Genomic DNA, 23,107 nt, shown 5'->3' with positions numbered 1-23,107 from the left:
TGTTGCAATGTGTACATAAACAGTCCAGCCCAAGTGTATGCGTAATACGAGCACCCACTTGAGGGCTAACATACATAATTGCATGGTCAGCAGTTCTCACGCTGGCCAAGCGCTGATCGCTTATATGTGTGCCTATAGCACTCCTCCTCCTCCTCCTTCTCATTGTCATCAACGCGGGGCGTAACTACAGAATATATTGTCATCTCGTTCGTCCGCCGCCATTTTGGGTTGCCAAAAATTCGAAGAGGACAATATGTTGGGACTCCTCTCGCATAAGCGATCATTCTTGGTAATATGGGAGAGAAAATTAGAGGCAATCTGACTATCTCTCTTGCTCTCCTTGTCGTGCGTTGTCATTTTGGGCTTGCGGTAATATAAGACAGAATGAGAGGCAGGCATTATTAATTCAACCCCATTTTGAGCGCCTATTTTGTGCTGCATTTAACGTTGCGATAAATTTCTTTCTGATTAGCGGCAATTTGAATTGTAGTATGCACACATATCGGTTAACCACTGTACCTATATTGCAATGTGTACATAAACAGTCCAGCCCAAGTGTATGCGTAATACGAGCACCCACTTGAGGGCTAACATACATAATTGCATGTTCAGCAGTTCTCACGCTGCACTATGGGGCATTTGGCCTGTTTTTTTTACAAAAATTAATAACTCCTAAACTATGAGAGATATTTGGATGAATTTTTTTTTATGTGTTACATATGCCCCCAGGAATATTTTGGAAAAGTGGGCGTGCCCCCAACTCCGGCCCAATTTTTTATTTAAATTTTTTTTTAATATTATATTTTTAAAGTTAATTTTTAATTTCAATATTGTATACAAATTCATAATCGTCTTCGTCTTTACAATCAATAGAGTCTGAAGAATCGGTGTCAGGTTCAAATTCGCAAGCTAACATTTGAAATTCAAATTTTGAATGACTTCTGGTGGAAGAGATAGTCGCTTATGCTTTCGAACGCGCCTCTTTATATTTATTGATGATATTATGGGATATTATTTATATTTGACTTGGCTAAGTTCAAAAAAAGAATTTTAAGTATGTCTGCAAGATCCAGCAGGCCGCGCTTCCGTGCAGCTAGCATTGCAGCTTGACCCAAAACACGTTCGTTGTGGTTCTGCGCCCATACGAGTTCATCTACTTGCTGTCTTCGGCCACTCAAACTTTTTAAATAATATTACTTTTGCCGTCTATAACATAATAGTTTAACGTATTTCCAATGTATTAATACTAAAATACTTCAATTTTGCATACTTGTGAAAAACACATTTTTGCAAAAAAAAACAGGCCAAATGCCCCATAGTGCGCTGGCCAAGCGCTGATCGCTTATATGTGTGCCTATAGCACTCCTCCTCCTTCTCATTGTCATCAACGCGGGGCGTAACTACAGAATATATTGTCATCTCGTTCGTCCGCCGCCATTTTGGGTTGCCAAAAATTCGAAGAGGACAATATGTTGGGACTCCTCTCGCATAAGCGATCATTCTTGGTAATATGGGAGAGAAAATTAGAGGCAATCTGACTATCTCTCTTGCTCTCCTTGTCGTGCGTTGTCATTTTGGGCTTGCGGTAATATAAGACAGAATGAGAGGCAGGCATTATTAATTCAACCCCATTTTGAGCGCCTATTTTGTGCTGCATTTAACGTTGCGATAAATTTCTTTCTGATTAGCGGCAATTTGAATTGTAGTATGCACACATATCGGTTAACCACTGTACCTATATTGCAATGTGTACATAAACAGTCCAGCCCAAGTGTATGCGTAATACGAGCACCCACTTGAGGGCTAACATACATAATTGCATGTTCAGCAGTTCTCACGCTGCACTATGGGGCATTTGGCCTGTTTTTTTTACAAAAATTAATAACTCCTAAACTATGAGAGATATTTGGATGAATTTTTTTTTATGTGTTACATATGCCCCCAGGAATATTTTGGAAAAGTGGGCGTGCCCCCAACTCCGGCCCAATTTTTTATTTAAATTTTTTTTTAATATTATATTTTTAAAGTTAATTTTTAATTTCAATATTGTATACAAATTCATAATCGTCTTCGTCTTTACAATCAATAGAGTCTGAAGAATCGGTGTCAGGTTCAAATTCGCAAGCTAACATTTGAAATTCAAATTTTGAATGACTTCTGGTGGAAGAGATAGTCGCTTATGCTTTCGAACGCGCCTCTTTATATTTATTGATGATATTATGGGATATTATTTATATTTGACTTGGCTAAGTTCAAAAAAAGAATTTTAAGTATGTCTGCAAGATCCAGCAGGCCGCGCTTCCGTGCAGCTAGCATTGCAGCTTGACCCAAAACACGTTCGTTGTGGTTCTGCGCCCATACGAGTTCATCTACTTGCTGTCTTCGGCCACTCAAACTTTTTAAATAATATTACTTTTGCCGTCTATAACATAATAGTTTAACGTATTTCCAATGTATTAATACTAAAATACTTCAATTTTGCATACTTGTGAAAAACACATTTTTGCAAAAAAAAACAGGCCAAATGCCCCATAGTGCGCTGGCCAAGCGCTGATCGCTTATATGTGTGCCTATAGCACTCCTCCTCCTTCTCATTGTCATCAACGCGGGGCGTAACTACAGAATATATTGTCATCTCGTTCGTCCGCCGCCATTTTGGGTTGCCAAAAATTCGAAGAGGACAATATGTTGGGACTCCTCTCGCATAAGCGATCATTCTTGGTAATATGGGAGAGAAAATTAGAGGCAATCTGACTATCTCTCTTGCTCTCCTTGTCGTGCGTTGTCATTTTGGGCTTGCGGTAATATAAGACAGAATGAGAGGCAGGCATTATTAATTCAACCCCATTTTGAGCGCCTATTTTGTGCTGCATTTAACGTTGCGATAAATTTCTTTCTGATTAGCGGCAATTTGAATTGTAGTATGCACACATATCGGTTAACCACTGTACCTATATTGCAATGTGTACATAAACAGTCCAGCCCAAGTGTATGCGTAATACGAGCACCCACTTGAGGGCTAACATACATAATTGCATGTTCAGCAGTTCTCACGCTGCACTATGGGGCATTTGGCCTGTTTTTTTTACAAAAATTAATAACTCCTAAACTATGAGAGATATTTGGATGAATTTTTTTTTATGTGTTACATATGCCCCCAGGAATATTTTGGAAAAGTGGGCGTGCCCCCAACTCCGGCCCAATTTTTTATTTAAATTTTTTTTTAATATTATATTTTTAAAGTTAATTTTTAATTTCAATATTGTATACAAATTCATAATCGTCTTCGTCTTTACAATCAATAGAGTCTGAAGAATCGGTGTCAGGTTCAAATTCGCAAGCTAACATTTGAAATTCAAATTTTGAATGACTTCTGGTGGAAGAGATAGTCGCTTATGCTTTCGAACGCGCCTCTTTATATTTATTGATGATATTATGGGATATTATTTATATTTGACTTGGCTAAGTTCAAAAAAAGAATTTTAAGTATGTCTGCAAGATCCAGCAGGCCGCGCTTCCGTGCAGCTAGCATTGCAGCTTGACCCAAAACACGTTCGTTGTGGTTCTGCGCCCATACGAGTTCATCTACTTGCTGTCTTCGGCCACTCAAACTTTTTAAATAATATTACTTTTGCCGTCTATAACATAATAGTTTAACGTATTTCCAATGTATTAATACTAAAATACTTCAATTTTGCATACTTGTGAAAAACACATTTTTGCAAAAAAAAACAGGCCAAATGCCCCATAGTGCGCTGGCCAAGCGCTGATCGCTTATATGTGTGCCTATAGCACTCCTCCTCCTTCTCATTGTCATCAACGCGGGGCGTAACTACAGAATATATTGTCATCTCGTTCGTCCGCCGCCATTTTGGGTTGCCAAAAATTCGAAGAGGACAATATGTTGGGACTCCTCTCGCATAAGCGATCATTCTTGGTAATATGGGAGAGAAAATTAGAGGCAATCTGACTATCTCTCTTGCTCTCCTTGTCGTGCGTTGTCATTTTGGGCTTGCGGTAATATAAGACAGAATGAGAGGCAGGCATTATTAATTCAACCCCATTTTGAGCGCCTATTTTGTGCTGCATTTAACGTTGCGATAAATTTCTTTCTGATTAGCGGCAATTTGAATTGTAGTATGCACACATATCGGTTAACCACTGTACCTATATTGCAATGTGTACATAAACAGTCCAGCCCAAGTGTATGCGTAATACGAGCACCCACTTGAGGGCTAACATACATAATTGCATGTTCAGCAGTTCTCACGCTGCACTATGGGGCATTTGGCCTGTTTTTTTTACAAAAATTAATAACTCCTAAACTATGAGAGATATTTGGATGAATTTTTTTTTATGTGTTACATATGCCCCCAGGAATATTTTGGAAAAGTGGGCGTGCCCCCAACTCCGGCCCAATTTTTTATTTAAATTTTTTTTTAATATTATATTTTTAAAGTTAATTTTTAATTTCAATATTGTATACAAATTCATAATCGTCTTCGTCTTTACAATCAATAGAGTCTGAAGAATCGGTGTCAGGTTCAAATTCGCAAGCTAACATTTGAAATTCAAATTTTGAATGACTTCTGGTGGAAGAGATAGTCGCTTATGCTTTCGAACGCGCCTCTTTATATTTATTGATGATATTATGGGATATTATTTATATTTGACTTGGCTAAGTTCAAAAAAAGAATTTTAAGTATGTCTGCAAGATCCAGCAGGCCGCGCTTCCGTGCAGCTAGCATTGCAGCTTGACCCAAAACACGTTCGTTGTGGTTCTGCGCCCATACGAGTTCATCTACTTGCTGTCTTCGGCCACTCAAACTTTTTAAATAATATTACTTTTGCCGTCTATAACATAATAGTTTAACGTATTTCCAATGTATTAATACTAAAATACTTCAATTTTGCATACTTGTGAAAAACACATTTTTGCAAAAAAAAACAGGCCAAATGCCCCATAGTGCGCTGGCCAAGCGCTGATCGCTTATATGTGTGCCTATAGCACTCCTCCTCCTTCTCATTGTCATCAACGCGGGGCGTAACTACAGAATATATTGTCATCTCGTTCGTCCGCCGCCATTTTGGGTTGCCAAAAATTCGAAGAGGACAATATGTTGGGACTCCTCTCGCATAAGCGATCATTCTTGGTAATATGGGAGAGAAAATTAGAGGCAATCTGACTATCTCTCTTGCTCTCCTTGTCGTGCGTTGTCATTTTGGGCTTTCGGTAATATAAGACAGAATGAGAGGCAGGCATTATTAATTCAACCCCATTTTGAGCGCCTATTTTGTGCTGCATTTAACGTTGCGATAAATTTCTTTCTGATTAGCGGCAATTTGAATTGTAGTATGCACACATATCGGTTAACCACTGTACCTATATTGCAATGTGTACATAAACAGTCCAGCCCAAGTGTATGCGTAATACGAGCACCCACTTGAGGGCTAACATACATAATTGCATGTTCAGCAGTTCTCACGCTGCACTATGGGGCATTTGGCCTGTTTTTTTTACAAAAATTAATAACTCCTAAACTATGAGAGATATTTGGATGAATTTTTTTTTATGTGTTACATATGCCCCCAGGAATATTTTGGAAAAGTGGGCGTGCCCCCAACTCCGGCCCAATTTTTTATTTAAATTTTTTTTTAATATTATATTTTTAAAGTTAATTTTTAATTTCAATATTGTATACAAATTCATAATCGTCTTCGTCTTTACAATCAATAGAGTCTGAAGAATCGGTGTCAGGTTCAAATTCGCAAGCTAACATTTGAAATTCAAATTTTGAATGACTTCTGGTGGAAGAGATAGTCGCTTATGCTTTCGAACGCGCCTCTTTATATTTATTGATGATATTATGGGATATTATTTATATTTGACTTGGCTAAGTTCAAAAAAAGAATTTTAAGTATGTCTGCAAGATCCAGCAGGCCGCGCTTCCGTGCAGCTAGCATTGCAGCTTGACCCAAAACACGTTCGTTGTGGTTCTGCGCCCATACGAGTTCATCTACTTGCTGTCTTCGGCCACTCAAACTTTTTAAATAATATTACTTTTGCCGTCTATAACATAATAGTTTAACGTATTTCCAATGTATTAATACTAAAATACTTCAATTTTGCATACTTGTGAAAAACACATTTTTGCAAAAAAAAACAGGCCAAATGCCCCATAGTGCGCTGGCCAAGCGCTGATCGCTTATATGTGTGCCTATAGCACTCCTCCTCCTTCTCATTGTCATCAACGCGGGGCGTAACTACAGAATATATTGTCATCTCGTTCGTCCGCCGCCATTTTGGGTTGCCAAAAATTCGAAGAGGACAATATGTTGGGACTCCTCTCGCATAAGCGATCATTCTTGGTAATATGGGAGAGAAAATTAGAGGCAATCTGACTATCTCTCTTGCTCTCCTTGTCGTGCGTTGTCATTTTGGGCTTGCGGTAATATAAGACAGAATGAGAGGCAGGCATTATTAATTCAACCCCATTTTGAGCGCCTATTTTGTGCTGCATTTAACGTTGCGATAAATTTCTTTCTGATTAGCGGCAATTTGAATTGTAGTATGCACACATATCGGTTAACCACTGTACCTATATTGCAATGTGTACATAAACAGTCCAGCCCAAGTGTATGCGTAATACGAGCACCCACTTGAGGGCTAACATACATAATTGCATGTTCAGCAGTTCTCACGCTGCACTATGGGGCATTTGGCCTGTTTTTTTTACAAAAATTAATAACTCCTAAACTATGAGAGATATTTGGATGAATTTTTTTTTATGTGTTACATATGCCCCCAGGAATATTTTGGAAAAGTGGGCGTGCCCCCAACTCCGGCCCAATTTTTTATTTAAATTTTTTTTTAATATTATATTTTTAAAGTTAATTTTTAATTTCAATATTGTATACAAATTCATAATCGTCTTCGTCTTTACAATCAATAGAGTCTGAAGAATCGGTGTCAGGTTCAAATTCGCAAGCTAACATTTGAAATTCAAATTTTGAATGACTTCTGGTGGAAGAGATAGTCGCTTATGCTTTCGAACGCGCCTCTTTATATTTATTGATGATATTATGGGATATTATTTATATTTGACTTGGCTAAGTTCAAAAAAAGAATTTTAAGTATGTCTGCAAGATCCAGCAGGCCGCGCTTCCGTGCAGCTAGCATTGCAGCTTGACCCAAAACACGTTCGTTGTGGTTCTGCGCCCATACGAGTTCATCTACTTGCTGTCTTCGGCCACTCAAACTTTTTAAATAATATTACTTTTGCCGTCTATAACATAATAGTTTAACGTATTTCCAATGTATTAATACTAAAATACTTCAATTTTGCATACTTGTGAAAAACACATTTTTGCAAAAAAAAACAGGCCAAATGCCCCATAGTGCGCTGGCCAAGCGCTGATCGCTTATATGTGTGCCTATAGCACTCCTCCTCCTTCTCATTGTCATCAACGCGGGGCGTAACTACAGAATATATTGTCATCTCGTTCGTCCGCCGCCATTTTGGGTTGCCAAAAATTCGAAGAGGACAATATGTTGGGACTCCTCTCGCATAAGCGATCATTCTTGGTAATATGGGAGAGAAAATTAGAGGCAATCTGACTATCTCTCTTGCTCTCCTTGTCGTGCGTTGTCATTTTGGGCTTGCGGTAATATAAGACAGAATGAGAGGCAGGCATTATTAATTCAACCCCATTTTGAGCGCCTATTTTGTGCTGCATTTAACGTTGCGATAAATTTCTTTCTGATTAGCGGCAATTTGAATTGTAGTATGCACACATATCGGTTAACCACTGTACCTATATTGCAATGTGTACATAAACAGTCCAGCCCAAGTGTATGCGTAATACGAGCACCCACTTGAGGGCTAACATACATAATTGCATGTTCAGCAGTTCTCACGCTGCACTATGGGGCATTTGGCCTGTTTTTTTTACAAAAATTAATAACTCCTAAACTATGAGAGATATTTGGATGAATTTTTTTTTATGTGTTACATATGCCCCCAGGAATATTTTGGAAAAGTGGGCGTGCCCCCAACTCCGGCCCAATTTTTTATTTAAATTTTTTTTTAATATTATATTTTTAAAGTTAATTTTTAATTTCAATATTGTATACAAATTCATAATCGTCTTCGTCTTTACAATCAATAGAGTCTGAAGAATCGGTGTCAGGTTCAAATTCGCAAGCTAACATTTGAAATTCAAATTTTGAATGACTTCTGGTGGAAGAGATAGTCGCTTATGCTTTCGAACGCGCCTCTTTATATTTATTGATGATATTATGGGATATTATTTATATTTGACTTGGCTAAGTTCAAAAAAAGAATTTTAAGTATGTCTGCAAGATCCAGCAGGCCGCGCTTCCGTGCAGCTAGCATTGCAGCTTGACCCAAAACACGTTCGTTGTGGTTCTGCGCCCATACGAGTTCATCTACTTGCTGTCTTCGGCCACTCAAACTTTTTAAATAATATTACTTTTGCCGTCTATAACATAATAGTTTAACGTATTTCCAATGTATTAATACTAAAATACTTCAATTTTGCATACTTGTGAAAAACACATTTTTGCAAAAAAAAACAGGCCAAATGCCCCATAGTGCGCTGGCCAAGCGCTGATCGCTTATATGTGTGCCTATAGCACTCCTCCTCCTTCTCATTGTCATCAACGCGGGGCGTAACTACAGAATATATTGTCATCTCGTTCGTCCGCCGCCATTTTGGGTTGCCAAAAATTCGAAGAGGACAATATGTTGGGACTCCTCTCGCATAAGCGATCATTCTTGGTAATATGGGAGAGAAAATTAGAGGCAATCTGACTATCTCTCTTGCTCTCCTTGTCGTGCGTTGTCATTTTGGGCTTGCGGTAATATAAGACAGAATGAGAGGCAGGCATTATTAATTCAACCCCATTTTGAGCGCCTATTTTGTGCTGCATTTAACGTTGCGATAAATTTCTTTCTGATTAGCGGCAATTTGAATTGTAGTATGCACACATATCGGTTAACCACTGTACCTATATTGCAATGTGTACATAAACAGTCCAGCCCAAGTGTATGCGTAATACGAGCACCCACTTGAGGGCTAACATACATAATTGCATGGTCAGCAGTTCTCACGCTGGCCAAGCGCTGATCGCTTATATGTGTGCCTATAGCACTCCTCCTCCTTCTCATTGTCATCAACCCGGGGCGTAACTACAGAATATATTGTCATCTCGTTCGTCCGCCGCCATTTTGGGTTGCCAAAAATTCGAAGAGGACAATATGTTGGGACTCCTCTCGCATAAGCGATCATTCTTGGTAATATGGGAGAGAAAATTAGAGGCAATCTGACTATCTCTCTTGCTCTCCTTGTCGTGCGTTGTCATTTTGGGCTTGCGGTAATATAAGACAGAATGAGAGGCAGGCATTATTAATTCAACCCCATTTTGAGCGCCTATTTTGTGCTGCATTTAACGTTGCGATAAATTTCTTTCTGATTAGCGGCAATTTGAATTGTAGTATGCACACATATCGGTTAACCACTGTACCTATATTGCAATGTGTACATAAACAGTCCAGCCCAAGTGTATGCGTAATACGAGCACCCACTTGAGGGCTAACATACATAATTGCATGTTCAGCAGTTCTCACGCTGCACTATGGGGCATTTGGCCTGTTTTTTTTACAAAAATTAATAACTCCTAAACTATGAGAGATATTTGGATGAATTTTTTTTTATGTGTTACATATGCCCCCAGGAATATTTTGGAAAAGTGGGCGTGCCCCCAACTCCGGCCCAATTTTTTATTTAAATTTTTTTTTAATATTATATTTTTAAAGTTAATTTTTAATTTCAATATTGTATACAAATTCATAATCGTCTTCGTCTTTACAATCAATAGAGTCTGAAGAATCGGTGTCAGGTTCAAATTCGCAAGCTAACATTTGAAATTCAAATTTTGAATGACTTCTGGTGGAAGAGATAGTCGCTTATGCTTTCGAACGCGCCTCTTTATATTTATTGATGATATTATGGGATATTATTTATATTTGACTTGGCTAAGTTCAAAAAAAGAATTTTAAGTATGTCTGCAAGATCCAGCAGGCCGCGCTTCCGTGCAGCTAGCATTGCAGCTTGACCCAAAACACGTTCGTTGTGGTTCTGCGCCCATACGAGTTCATCTACTTGCTGTCTTCGGCCACTCAAACTTTTTAAATAATATTACTTTTGCCGTCTATAACATAATAGTTTAACGTATTTCCAATGTATTAATACTAAAATACTTCAATTTTGCATACTTGTGAAAAACACATTTTTGCAAAAAAAAACAGGCCAAATGCCCCATAGTGCGCTGGCCAAGCGCTGATCGCTTATATGTGTGCCTATAGCACTCCTCCTCCTTCTCATTGTCATCAACGCGGGGCGTAACTACAGAATATATTGTCATCTCGTTCGTCCGCCGCCATTTTGGGTTGCCAAAAATTCGAAGAGGACAATATGTTGGGACTCCTCTCGCATAAGCGATCATTCTTGGTAATATGGGAGAGAAAATTAGAGGCAATCTGACTATCTCTCTTGCTCTCCTTGTCGTGCGTTGTCATTTTGGGCTTGCGGTAATATAAGACAGAATGAGAGGCAGTGTTCACACATGAACACGAATATATTTAAAGACTTACAATTTTGGGCTCCGTTCATATCTTATGTAAATGAATCGAGAGCGATAAATTATATTTAGGATTTTGTTATCTAAGGCGACATGGGTGCATTGCTCAAAAACATGTGCACACTACATGAGTCAGTCACTTGAGATCGTTCCCCGCCTCCTAAAATAGTCCCTTAGCGGGAGACCACAGATAAGGTCCTCGCCGCTCAAGATAGGCAGATGTGCCCGAGCGTGGGACCTCGATAAGGCGGGGACTATTTACTTAGGCCTCTGCGTAGGCCATTTACTTTAAGATGCGATTCTCATGTCACCTATTTAAACCGAAGATATTTCCAAATAAAACGAGTTTCTTACAAAAACTCAACGAGTAAAGTCTTCTTATTTGGGATTTTACATTTGGTCAATCGAGCCTTTAATCGACTCTGCAGTTTCCCCCTACCAAAGGTAAGGAACTCAGAGAAAGGCCAGCTCCTTTAAGCATCTTACAGCTAAAGGTAGCAAAAATAAGTGACTCTTGTTTCCCCCTACCAAAGGTAAGGAACAGAGTATAAATATAAAAAGCAAAAAGATACAAAAGAATCTTTTATGTTTTAAAACAAGCACCTTATAGTCTATAGCTAAAGGTTGCTTTGTGTACCATTATAAATTGTGGTAAGGCGTGCTTGAGGCCATACATCAGCAATTGTGAAATTAAAAAGTGCCTGAAAACAGTGCCTTATAAATGCTCTGATAGCATTAAATCAGCTCATAAATAGAGTGCAGTGTATATGCCATAAGAGCATAAATTAAATAAAAAGTGCCTGAAAACAGTGCCTTATAAATGCTCTAATAGCATTAAATCAGCTCATAAATAGAGTGCAGTGTATATGCCAAAAGAGCATAAATGCCGAAATAAATGGCTAAAAAACAAAAAATCTGACTGGACTACAAAAATAATAAAACGTGCCAAATAAAAAAAAAAAAATCATCTTTAAACATCGACGGAGCCTTAAAGAAGAGAAGGAAGTCAAATTCAAAGGAGCCTCTACCAGCAGCAGAAGCAGCAACAACAGCAGCAGCAGAAGCAGCAACAGCAGTAGCAACAGCAGCAACAACAGCAGCAACAGCAGCAGCAACAACAACGACATCAGCTAAGTCAAAACAAGAATTTTCTGTTTATCCAAACACACATATATATATAAATACATATAAAATACATATACACGTACTATATATATTAAGAAATTACAAAAAATTTTCAAAATGATGTCAGAAAAGACTATTCAATTCCTTAAGAAGCAGTCCGAAATTATTTTGGAAATTAGAAAGTTGGAAGTAAAACCAACATTAACAGATGAAGAAATTCTAAAATTAAATGAGCTTCAAAAATGTTTCATTGCTAATCATAGCAATTTGTTAAAGATCGGCGTTGTCGATCATGAATATTTTAACACGAAGCAGTATGATTTAATAATGATGGTGTTAGAAAAAATTAAAAATAAAAATGAAAAAATTAAGGGCGAGTCGGTAGAAAACACTTTCCCTAAATCAAACACTGTCCCTAAATCAAACCCTCCCCCTACATTAAACCTTGAAATGTGTGGTCACCCTGAAAAAGAGGGTATAGCACAAAACAACGCTCTAAAAGTAGAGCAGGCATTTCGAAATAATGTTGGCCAATTTCGAGTATATCTAGAAGATACGTCTAAACTAATAGACAGTAGTCCAGATTTCCTTAAAATAAGGAAAAATAAAATTGAATTTTTATGGCATAAAATAGATAACCTGATTGAACAGGTGAATAGTCATTTTGAGAGCTCGCTATTCGAAGAAGAAATTAGCGAACTTGAATTTGACAAACAAAATATTCTTACAGCCATTAATAGTCGACTCAGTGGCACAATAAATAAAGCTGAAATGTCGACGGTTGTTAAGGCGGAGGAGTTACCAACCCTGCCTAAAATACAGATTCCCACTTTCTTTGGTGATTCCAAAGAATGGGATCTTTTTAATGAACTCTTTACAGAGCTCATACATGTGAGAGAGGATCTCAGTCCTTCTCTCAAATTTAATTATCTAAAGTCAGCATTAAAAGGAGAAGCCAGAAATGTGGTTACTCATTTACTGCTCGGCTCTGGAGAAAATTATGAAGCCACTTGGGAGTTTTTGACCAAGCGATATGAGAATAAAAGAAACATATTCTCAGATCATATGAATAGGCTTATGGATATGCCAAATTTAAATTTAGAATCCAATAAGCAAATAAAGACATTTATTGACACGATTAACGAGTCAATTTATATTATAAAATTAAAGGCACAATTACCAGAAGATGTGGATGCAATTTTCGCTCACATAATTCTTCGGAAATTCAATAAAGAATCACTCAATTTATATGAAAGCCATGTTAAAAAGACAAAAGAAATACAGGCACTTTCTGATGTCATGGACTTTTTAGAGCAAAGGCTCAATTCTATATCATCATTCTCACAGGAAGTAAAACCTGTAAAGAAAATGATTAATAATAACAAGAATAAAAATTATAGTGACAATTGTGCATATTGCAAACTACCAGGGCATTATTTAATTCAATGCCATAAATTTAAAATAATGAATCCAGCAGAACGGTCTGACTGGGTAAGAAAAAATGGGATTTGCCTAAGATGTCTGAGGCATCCGTTTGGTAAAAAATGTATAAGCGAGCAGCTTTGTTCGACTTGTCGTAAACCTCACCACACGTTACTTCACTTTGCAGGTCATAATCCAGAAAAAGTGAATACGTGTAGAACAACAGGTCAAGCCTTGTTGGCCACGGCCTTGATTCAAGTAAAGTCGAGGTATGGAGGCTTTGAACAATTAAGAGCATTGATTGATAGTGGCTCTCAAAGCACAATTATTTCAGAAGAGTCTGCACAGATTCTAAAATTGAAAAAATTTCGGTCTCATACTGAAATAAGTGGAGTATCTTCCACAGGAACGTGCATCTCCAAGCACAAAGCGGTTATTTCGATAAGAAATTCTCCGAAAAATTTAGAAATTGAAGCAATTATTCTCCCAAAACTTATGAAGGCACTTCCAGTCAACACGATTAATGTTGATCAGAAAAAATGGAAGAACTTTAAATTAGCCGACCCCGATTTTAATAAACCGGGTCGCATTGATCTAATCATTGGAGCAGACGTATATACTCACATTCTGCAAAATGGAGTTATAAAAATAGACGGTCTCCGTGGCCAAAAAACATTTAAAGGATACGTTGCTGTATTCGTTTGCATGGCCACCAAAGCCATACACTTAGAAATGGTAAGCGATCTAACTTCAGACGCATTTTTAGCAGCACTCAGAAGATTTATTGCTAGACGGGGAAAATGTTCCAATATCTATTCAGACAACGGAACAAATTTTGTAGGAGCTGCAAGAAAATTAGATCAAGAGTTATTTAATGCAATACAAGAAAATATAACGATTGCAGCGCAGCTTGAAAAGGACAGGATTGATTGGCATTTTATTCCCCCGGCAGGACCTCACTTCGGAGGTATTTGGGAAGCTGGAGTTAAGTCAATGAAATACCATTTAAAGCGTATAATCGGCGACACTATTTTGACTTACGAAGAAATGTCAACTCTTTTATGTCAAATAGAAGCATGCTTAAATTCAAGGCCATTATACACTATAGTTAGTGAGAAGGACCAACAAGAAGTTTTAACACCAGGTCTTTTTTTTTAACTTTGTAGGTGGAGGTACGGAGACAGAATGAATTCTGTTCCGCATCCACAACTTTATTTTGCCTTTGATTACAATAAATGCAATATGTAGGTACAATAATTTGAATTTTAGAGTTTAACATAGCTTGGGGTGAGTTTGGGGCTTGGGCAAAGTTAGTATTAAGTTGTAGTTAGTATTTTTTTGCTTGGATTTCAGACAATGACATGAATTGGTAACATTATCGTTTTGCATGTTTTGTTTACATTTAAAAATGAAATTATTTTACAATAAACATTAAAATTTTAGACTAACATTGTTTGATTTACTTCTTTTCAGGTACCCCCGCCAGAAGGACAGGAGCACCGAGTCGCTGAGAGCCTCAGGAGTCATCACAGGTAAGTTTTGTTGCATTTTGGCAGTGGTCTGAATTGCGGCCGCTGGAGGTGGGCAACTTGCAACGATTATGTCCGGCCGGCGTTGCAGGTTCACGGTTTCAGCCTCCCTCGCCGCCGTCATTTATTGCAGATAAGTTGTATCATCAGTGGCAAGAATGTAACCCACGCAGCTGTCATTGTGTTTTTATAGAGCTGCTGGCATTATGATGGTGGAGTTCGTCTCGTTGTGGCAGAGAAGTCATCAGTGAGGATTGTGGCTCGGTCTATCACCGAGAGAAGCCAGGTGCGCCGCGTCTTGTGGCCATAGCGTCAGGATTGGCAGCTTGGGGCCGCCGTTTTGAGATTTGTTGCAGCGAGGCGCCGCAACGGAATAGCCATGGAAATGGATGCAAAAATAGTATTTGGTAAGTATTATATATGCTATTTGTTAATTATGATTGCATTAATTTTTTGTTGTTTCAGGTACATTGAGTGGAATTTAATTTAAGGTAAGTATTATAATTGTATATTTGTTTATATAACTGCGTTTGTTATTGTTTTTCAGGTACTTATGGAGGAAGCTAGACTGGGGTGAGTATTGCATTGCGTTTATAATTGCGTTGATTTTCTTTTGCTTTTCAGGTATGTTTTGTAAGGGCTAAATTGGAGGCCCTTGTCATTGTGTTATTGCAGCTGGAATGCCGCGATTTTGGAGTCATCAAGTTTGCAATTAGATAAGTATTATATTATAAATATAAATTTCCCAGTAATAGCTTGTGTTCCATTGTTTCAATAGTTGAAGTCTTGGAAGCTGGAGCTGCGTGCTTGACGTCAGCAGGATGGAGCCGTCTGTTATCGTCTGCTACTTTGTCTGTCCGGTTTGTTATTATTTATGTGTCCTTGAGTAGTTTTTGTATCGCATTCTTATTTATTTTCCTTTCATTGCAGGTTAGGAGAGAATTCGTCGAAGATACTGAACTGATGAGAATAATACAATTTAAGGACAAGTTTTTCAGCGTACTGATTTGGCATCTGCGCCACGCAAATGATCCTTATTTATAGATTGGCGTCAGGAGATGGAGACGGCATCGTGAAATTGTCAACTTTTTGTGTTTAAAATCGCGAAAGATGGCGATTTAGTTTTGCTTTTGCGGTGCCTGTCTCCTGATTTACGTGCGCGTCATCGGCAGGATGAGGTCGTTTTTTTGTGACTGCTGGTTTGCCTGTCAGGTTTGTAATTTCCTGTGTGTCCTTGATTAATTTTGTATTTTATTCTTATTAATTTTCCTTTCCTTACAGATTATCGGGGAGTCGTTGAAAATTCGTTACTGAGGAAATTTATACAATTTGGAGACGGATTTTAATTCTTTTTAATATGATGTCAGCTCCGGGATAGTGTTCCTACTTAGTGCAGTGGCATCAAGAGGTGGAGACGGCGTTGTAAGATCGTCAATTTTTTATGTTTATAATCGCGAAAGCTGCCGATTTTGTTTTTCTTTTGTGGAGACCGCCTCTTCTTGTATGTTGCATTGGATCACCAGTTGGCTGTGGTCAAGGAGGTAAGAGCAATATTTGATTGTTTTGTTTAATTGTTTATTGGATAATTGTTTTGTTTTCAGGTTTTGGCGTCAACTACTGTAGACGCTCGTCGTTTTGGGATTAGCCCGTCTATTGCAGCGCGGCACTACAAGTAGATTTCTTTTTTAACTTTGTAGGTGGAGGTACGGAGACAGAATGAATTCTGTTCCGCATCCACAATTTTATTTTGCCTTTGATTACATTTTGTGCAATATTTAGGTACAATTATTTGAATTTAGAATTTAACATTGCATGAGGCGAGTTGGGGATTTGGACATAGTTAGTATTTAATAATTAGTTAGTATTTTTGTTTAAGGCTTAGATTATAGACAGAGACATGGACTGGTAACATTATTATCTTGCATGTTTTGTTTACATTAATAAATTGTAATGATTTTACAAAAAACATTGAAATTTAGTACTAACATTGTAAAATTTATTTCTTTTCAGGTACCCCCGCCAGAAGGACGGAAGCACCGAGTCGCTGGGAAGTCTCAAGAGTCATCACAGGTAAGTTTTGTTGTAAGTTGGCTGTGGTCAGCTGCGGCCGCTGGAAGCGAGTCACTTGCAACAAGTTGCAGGTGATTTGTTCTCATCTGCGGCATCCCACGCAGCCGTTTTTTTTTTTTTTTTTTTAATATATTTTCAACGTCGAATGACGCTGAACTTTTATTGTCCTCTGATTTTTGCTTAAAAATATATAGTGACAATTTGTGGCAAATTACATTTTCGGATTTTTTTGGCTGCAGATATGCATGCCATAGATTAAAGTTACATTATTTATAATTTAAATTTGCAGAAGAAAATTTTTGAAATATTTGTCAGTAGTTTTTGCGCGCCATATCTTTAAAAATATTTGGCGGCAGTTTTTGCGCGCCATGGAATTTAAATTTGTATATTACGTTACTTAGGAAATAGCTTATGGAATAGGAGAAAATAGTTATGGTAAGTAATTCAGCGATGAGTCTCTAGCTGATGGCGGCGATTTACATTAATTTATAATTTAAATTTGCAGGAGTAGTTTTTTTGCGCGCCTTGTTTTTGAAGTGTTTGTCGATAGTGTTTGCGCGCCAAGTTTTTGAAATATTTGGCGGCAGTTTTTGCGCGCCAAGGAATTTAAATTTGAATATTACGTTACTTAGGGAATAGCTTATGGAATAGTAGAAAATAGTTATGTTAAGTAATTTAAAGATAAAGTTTAACGATGATTTGATATCCAGCGATGAGACTCTAGCTGATGGCGGCGAGGATGAGCAGTTGCTGTCGTCCGATGAGATGGATAAAACCGATGCCCATCCTCCGCTTTGGTTCCCGTTCTGGCCGTCCATTAGTTGTTGTTGTTGCTGCTGGATTCACTTTTAGCTATTGTTGCGCGCGCGCCTCTGTCGGTTTTATAATCTCAACTGACTTGCAAAATTAGGCTAGGCGCGTAGGCAGGCTTTTTCGATAGCTCAAAGGCACGGCGGAATATCGATATGCTATCAATTTCACTGCAGCTCATTATCGATGTTTCGCGCCTTTTTTTTGGCGGGCTTATCGGCAATTATCTGTTTTGCCGCCAGCCTATCGCCTATCGGGCAGAAATACTGGAATTCTTCAGGTTAGTATTTTTGGAATTCCAGTATTTCTCCCGCGCTTGTCAGTATCAATGGCATATACAAGAAAGGGTCTCACTTCTCCAAGCGGAAACGAAGCAGAAAAATTGCGTGTTATTTCTTATTGTAATATTTGTTTTCCTGCGCATTGCCCATATTAATCCTGTTTCTGCTTTCAGTGGTGCTGTTTACGTCGATGCTGCGGAGATGTCGGTGTGCTGCAATCATCGGTCGGCGTGGCCCGTCAACTTTGGTGCACACACAAACTTTTGTGTAGGAAAACGTGTGCCGCAGTCCGCGTCATCTAAAGGCATAGGTTTGTCTGTGTGTGTGCGTGAGTACAGTCTGACTGATGTTCCCATTTGAGCCGAGTCTAATGCTTGTACCTTTTTTACATTTGCAGGTCCATTACAACTGAGGAGGAAATTGCCACTCGGAGACTGCAGATAGACATTCGCTGCTGCTGCCGCCACTGTTGCTGCCGTCGATTTCTGCGCCTACGCATCGCTAGAACCGCAAGGCTGAGGAACGTCGCCAGTGCCACCTCCCGCATCCATGGTCCGCTGCCGTTGTTGCTATCCTGGCACAGGTCAGGCGGCCAACACAGGGCCGATTCCAACTTGTGGCCGTACATCGGGCAGGTCATCGTCGTCATGTCCATCGCGCAGGCCCCTGTTGCTAGCCAGGTAGCAGGCGAGAAACATGGGCGTCGGAAAATGCCAATTGGATTTTGCGGTGTGATCATTTCCTGCTGCTGCTGCCGCTGATGTTGTTATTGCTGCTGCTGGTGAGTGTGCCGCCGCCTAGTGCATTTCGATATAATCCATGCTTCTTTTTCCAGGGTGAAAGCAGCCGCCGATGCGTGCTATTTGGCTAATGTGGCAATGAATTCTTCCTGCTGTTGCCGCCACCGCTGCTAGCGCTGCTGCTGGTGGATGTGTCGCCGCCTTATGGACGTCGGGAAATGCCAATTGGATTTTGCGGTGTGATCATTTCCTGCTGCTGCTGCCGCTGATGTTGTTATTGCTGCTGCTGGTGAGTGTGCTTTTTTTTTTTTTTTTTTTTATATATTTTCAACGTCAAATGACGCTGACCTTTTATTGTCCTCTGATTTTTGCTTAAAAAATATATAGTGACAATTTGTGGCAAATTACATTTTAGGATTTTTTGGCTGCAGATATGCATGCCATAGATTAAAGTAAAATTTATCATTAAAACTTGCGGGAGACATTTTTGAAATTACTTGGCGGCATTTTTGCGCGCCATGGTTCTAGTGTGGAATTTAAATTTGAATATTACATTAATTAGGATATAGCATATGGAATGGGGGAAGAAAGTTATGGTAAGTAATTTTTTAAAAAATGTTTAACAATGATGAGTCTCTAGCTGATGACGGCGATTTACATTAATTTATAATTTAAATTTGCAGAACATTTTGAAAAATTTGTCGATAGTTTTTGCGCGCCATGTTTTTGAAATATTTGGCGGCAGTTTTTGCGCGCCATGGTTCTAATGTGGAATTTAATTTGAATGTTACTTAGGAAATATCTTATGGAATAGGAGAAAATAGTTATGGTAAGTAATTTTAAGCTAAAGTTTAACGATGGTTTGGTATCCAGCGATGAGACTCTAGCTGATGGCGGCGAGGATGAGCAGTTGCTGTCGTCTGATGAGATGGATAAAACCGATGCCCATCCTCCGCTTTGGTTCCCGTTCTGGCCGTCCATTAGTTGTTGTTGTTGCTGCTGGCTTCACTTTTGGTTACTGTTGCGCGCGCGCCTCTGTCGGTTTTATAATCTCAACTGACTTGCAAATTGTGGGCTAGGCGCGAAGGCAGGCTTTTTCGATAGTAAAAAGCACGGCGGGATATCGATATGCTACCAATTTCCCTGCAGCTCATTATCGATATTTCGCGCCTTTTTTGGCGGGCTTATCGGCTGCCAGCCTATCGCCTATCGGGCAGAAATACTGGAATTGTTAAGGTTAGTATTTTTGGATTTCCAGTATTTCTCCCGCGCTTGTCAGTGTCAATGGCATATACAGGAAAGGGTCTCACTTCTCCAAGCGGAAACGACGCAGAAAAATTGTGTGTGTATTTCTTATTGTAATATTTGATTTTTCTGCGCATTGCCCATAGTCAAACCTGTTTCTGCTTTCAGTGGTGCTGGTAACGTTGATGCTGCAGAGATGTCGGTGTGCTGCATTCATCGGTCGGCGTGGCCCGTCAACTTTGTTGCACGCACAAACTTTTGTGGAGGAGAAAGTGTGCCGCAGTCAGCGTCATCTATAGGCTAGGTTTGTCTGTGTGTATACGTGAGTACAGTCTGTCTGATGTTCCAATTTGAGCCGAGTCTAATGTTTGTATCTTTTTGACATTTGCAGGTCCATTTCAACTGGGAAAGAAATTGCCATTTGGAGACTGCAGACAAACATTTCCTGCTGCTGCCGCCACTGTTGCTGCCGTCTATATCTGCGCGTCCATAGTCCGCTGCCGTTGCTGCTATCCTGGCGCAGGTCGGGTGGGCAGTATAGGGCCGATTCCATCTTGTGGCCATCCACAGGGCAGATGAACATCATGATTTCCATCGCGCAGGCCCCTGTAACTGGCCAGGGACCAGGCGAGAAGTACGGGCTTCGGAAAGTACCAATTGGATTATGCGGTGGGTCATTTCCTGCTACTGCTGCCGCTGTTGTTGTTGTTGCTGCTGCTGGTGAGTGTGTCGCCACCTAGTGCAGTTCGATATAATCGATGCTTCTATTTTACAGGGTGAAATCGGCCGCCAATTTAGGTATATGAAGAACAGCCAGGGCCAACATGAGTCGAGTCCTAGGATGCATGCAATTTGGCTATTGCGGCAGTGAGATCTCTCTGCTGCTGCCACCACCGCTGCTAACGCTGATGCTGGTGGTTGTGTCGCCGTCTATTGGATCTGCATATATGAGGGCTGTTACCAGTACCGCCGCTCGCGCCCAAGAAACGCATCTGTTGCTGCTGCTGTTTTGAGAGATGCATGCGCCGCCGTTTCTATCAGAAAGTTGCCGGGCTTCTGTTGTTGCTGTTTCTGGTCTTGCTGCTGCTGTTGCTGTTTCCGCTGACATGGTAAGTTAAGGCTGTTGTTGGTCTCGTGCTCCTTCTAATATTCTCTTCTTTCAGGGAGGAAAAGCTGGTGAGGCGCCAGATGCCAGTCCCGCGTCTTCAAAAGGAAAAGCCGGTTTGCCAGGAGCGCTAACACTGCTACCACTGCCTTTGCTGCCCCATCTGCTGCTACTGGGGCAAGAATACCCAAGCTGCTGCTCCGTCCATCAGTTTTCCGACGCCTCGCCGCTGCGTAAGCATCCGCTGGCGGATACTCTAGCTCACGGCGCTCCAGTATCCTAACTCAGGAGTTACTGAGTCTGTCCTGTCGTCTGTCCCGTCAGCCCTGATGCGCTCATCCCATCAGTGGCGGGAGGGAGAGCATGCTCCACAGTCCAGCGTCATCTACAGGAAAACGCCGGTTTTCCAGGAAAGCAATTTTAATACACTAGCTGAAGGGGAAAAAACTAATCCATGCTTCTTTCTTTCTTCCAGGGCAAGTCGCCAGGGGCAAGCGAGGAGTCTGGTCGTCGGAAGTTGTAAAATGGAGACTGCTGCAAAACATTAAATGCTGCTGCTGCCGATGTTGCTGTAGTTGCTGCCGCTGGTGTGTGTGTGGGTTGCTGCCGCTGGTGTGAGAAGATGTTGCCGTCATTCCGGAGATTGCATGCGCCGCTGTTGCTGCATTTCCAGCCTGTTGCCACCGGGAGATTGACTGCGCATGGCTGCCATGTTGCTGGTGACGCCCATGTCCAGGCCCGCTGCCGTCTCCTGCCCAATCAATCCAGGCAGTCCCTATGGACGCATACCGCCACTCGGCATCTCATCTCCAAAGGACCGATACTGGGATTTACTAGACCAAGCATTGGCCGCCGATCCCGTTGCCGCTACCGTTGCTGCTACTACTGCCTCTGGAGAGAGACAACGCCACGAGCTGAAGCATCCTCTCCTTACAAAGCCGGATTTGCAACGCCGGCGCTGAGCTCAAAGCTGAGAGCGTCACATTGGAGTCGGATCTTCAGAGTTAAGGAAAATCAGCTCCCTCTTTCAGGGCCTCCAGGAGTGGTGGGTGTGGCCAGCGAAATGTTCAGCTCGCCGCTTGGTCTCTGCCGCCACTGTTGCTGGCCTTGCTGCTGTTGTTGTTGCTGCCTTGGTGAGCTAAAGCGCCCAATGCGCTGTTGTTTTTGTTGTAGAGGTTTGGTGATTTAGTATATTTAGAAAAAAGAAAGAAAACTAATGCCTATTATCTTTCTTTTAGGTTGGACCGCCGGTGTGGCGTCCATTACAGCAGCAGATGGATCCATCAGGAGCCGAAGAGTCGCAGATCCCTCAGTTGGAAAGGAGAGATGGATTTTCAATCACGCCAGGAGAATCATTTAAATACGCAGCCATCCAGCCATCATAATTTTGTTATTCAGTAGGTGTTTAGTTAAGTTAATTTTACCATTATATCTATAAGCACATTTCCCTTTTTATGTAACCTGAACTTAGCCTTTAGCCTTTTTGTATTTCTTTCCTTTCTTTTCAATATTTTTGCCACCCCTTCCGCCAGTTTAATTACTTCTGCCTTCTGCTCCTACCCTGGTTTGTTTTGATTTAATTTTAGTCGCCTTCGTAGTCAGGTAGGATTATTCGTTGTACATTTAATGGTTGACCTTTGAATCTTTCTATAATTTCCTGCCTGGTTAAATCGCCATTTCTATATTGTCTATTATATAGGTTTATTTCCGATTCACACCATCTATCTGGAGGCCACTTTTGGTTTTCCTTTAACTTTGTAGGTGGAGGTACGGAGACAGAATGAATTCTGTTCCGCATCCACAACTTTATTTTGCCTTTGATTACAATAAATGCAATATGTAGGTACAATAATTTGAATTTTTGAGTTTAACATAGCATGGGGTGAGTTTGGGGCTTGGACATATTTTGTTAGTATTAAATTTAAGTTAGTATTTTATATGCATGGATTTCAGACATTGACATGATTGGTAACATTATCAGCTTGCATGTTTTGTTTACATTTATAAGATGAAATTATTTTGCAAAAAACATTAAAATTTTAGACTAACATTGTTTTATTTATTTCTTTTCAGGTACCCCCATCAGAAGGACAGGAGCACCGCGTCGCAGAGAGCCT

At 40.0% G+C, this 23,107-nt stretch overlaps 1 pseudogene; it reads left to right on the top strand.

Moving 5' to 3' along the window:
* Nucleotides 1-18,073: 18,073 nt before the first annotated feature.
* Nucleotides 18,074-18,771, top strand: LOC123327042 (annotated as a pseudogene).
* Nucleotides 18,772-23,107: the final 4,336 nt, after the last annotated feature.

Source organism: Drosophila simulans, chromosome 2L (assembly GCF_016746395.2).
Source record: "Drosophila simulans strain w501 chromosome 2L, Prin_Dsim_3.1, whole genome shotgun sequence".
In the NCBI taxonomy this organism is placed as follows: Eukaryota; Metazoa; Arthropoda; class Insecta; order Diptera; family Drosophilidae; genus Drosophila; species Drosophila simulans.
Note: the sequence above shows the minus strand (reverse complement) of the source record. Positions and strands in the feature narration are given on the sequence as shown.